The following is a 2,332-nucleotide window of genomic DNA, read 5'->3' as shown; positions in this document are numbered from 1 at the left end:
GTTAAGTCTCAACCAAGGAATTTTTTTTTTTTTTTGCATCTGTGTTAGTCTAAAATTTTTATCACCTTCAATGTATATCACTAATTTGATTTTCTAAAACACTGCCCTTAACTGCAGAATAAAATTCAAAGTCCACAGTTAGTATATCATGTATCAGTCTTTCTAAGTTGTTAAAAAAAATTTTCAGATAATTAACTCTAAGCTTTTTATTTTTAAAGGTCCCTCCGCGCTACATGCATTATTGTGTGGGCATGTCCCATGTGGCCATCAGGGCACAAACTTTGTGTGTCCTTCCCTTCGATATTTAAAGAGTTCCAGGGATCAAACTCAAGTCACCAAGTTATACAGCAAGTACCTTTAGTAGATATGCTATCTTGTTGGTCCCTTGTCTCTGGTACATTTTAAATTTTAGACCAGATCTCTCATGTGTGCCCAAGTATTTCTTCAGCAACATATTGTTAACTATTCCTCCCATGAGCTGAACAAAGATCCAGCCATGCGTGGTGGCGCACACCTTTGATCCCAGTGCTCAGGAGACAGAGACAGGATCTCTGAGTTCAAGGCTAGTGTGGTCTACAAAGTGAGTTCCAACACAGCCAGGGCTATACAGAGATCCTTGTCTCTGAAAACTGAAAGAAAATGCCCAAAAGTAAAGCTTTGCAATAATAGCTATCATAAGTTTTTTAAATTAGTGATTCTGATTTGCTTAGGAGCCTCCAAACTCTGAGGAATTTGTAGTATTATAAGTTGGTAATTTGTCTATGTTAGATTGTATATCTGTAACCCCAATAGCTCAGGTTTGAGATCAGGCTAAGTTCTGAAGAAGGAAAATACAATCAGAAATGTTCTTTCTAGAAAGTGGTATGTTGTAACTCAAGAGAATTTTGCAATGATTTTAAATATCTTCTCTAGAAGTTCTGTGTTGGTATGACTCTAGAAAACTTTGGGGAAATGGCTAGCTGTGGTGTCTATTAGTATACCAAAGAGCATTCTTGCCACCAAGCCCTCAGCCTAGAAAGTACCTATTACAGAATCCATGCTGGTATCCTAGCTCTTCCTTCTCAGCTTTTCTCACCCAATCCTTACCTTAAAGTTCTTCAACTCATGGGCTTCCCTTAACTCCAGCTTTTCATTCCTATGTAACCATGCCATGTGAGCCATGTACTCTTTATGCCTCTCAGTCCTAGCCTCTTCCTTCCCTACCCCTGAGACCCATTCATTCTGCTAGCCATACTTTCTCTCCCTACTCTGGACTCTTCTAGATGTCCCCAGCTGTGCTCTCCTTCATAATCTACAAACCCTCTCCTCAACCATACTCTGGACCAGTCATGTCCTCGTTTCAGACACTTATTTTCTGGTAAGAAACTGAATTCTTTCAATGCATGCTTCCTTAGGCCAGATTGCCTTGGTTTCTCTATAGTCAAATTGAAGGATTAAATTTGAATTCTGTAAATAAAGATTCTGAAAACAAGCATATAAATTATTTATGCAAATTAAGCTTGCTAATAAACATTTGTTTTCCCAAACTGTTTGTGATTGGAAGTCTTTCATATATGGCTAATTTAAATCACATGTAGAGTATGGATATAAACCAACAATGTATTGAAAGAAAGGAAAAATATGAAATGTTCTGGTATCTTAAGAAGCAGCCAGAGAAACAAGACCTTTTAGGGGGAAAAAATTATTTATTTATTGCACTGAGGGACAAAATTGAGGTGAGTAAGCTTCCAGGAGGGAAATAAACTATAAAAGCCCATCTACTAACTAAAGAGTGTGCATTATGGTAATGACCATGTCATAAGGACCTTAGAATTGATGAAATGGGAAGAATATTTTAAAGGCATCTCGAAATGAAGAAATGTGATACATCAGCTTGAACATCAAAATTCTTACCTTGGGGCTGGAGAGATGGCTCAGTAGTTAAAAGGACTGACTGTTCTAGAGGTCCTGAGTTCAATCCCCAGCAACCACACGATGGCTCACAACCATCCATAATAGGATCCGATGACCTCTTCTGGTGTGTCTGAAGCCAGAGTATTCATATAAAACAAATCATTTTTTAAAAATCTTGCCTTACATTTTTAAGTCTTCACACTACTCAGTACTGTGTTAGAAATAAGGAATGTGATAAAGAATGCCTGTAAGGTAAGCTTGAGTGAGGCAGTGTTAAGCACAGGTTGTCATCAGTATTTCACAGTGGTACTAGATGTCCCACTGTTAGGATTGTTCTCAGGTCCCACAATAGCATAATCTTCCCATAAGAAAATGATGTTTGAGAGCCGGGCGTGGTGGCGCACGCCTTTAATCCCAGCACTCGGGAGGCAGAGGCAGG

This window comes from Mus pahari, chromosome 8 (genome assembly GCF_900095145.1).
Source record: "Mus pahari chromosome 8, PAHARI_EIJ_v1.1, whole genome shotgun sequence".
In the NCBI taxonomy this organism is placed as follows: domain Eukaryota; kingdom Metazoa; phylum Chordata; class Mammalia; order Rodentia; family Muridae; genus Mus; species Mus pahari.
This window is presented reverse-complemented; position numbering follows the sequence as displayed.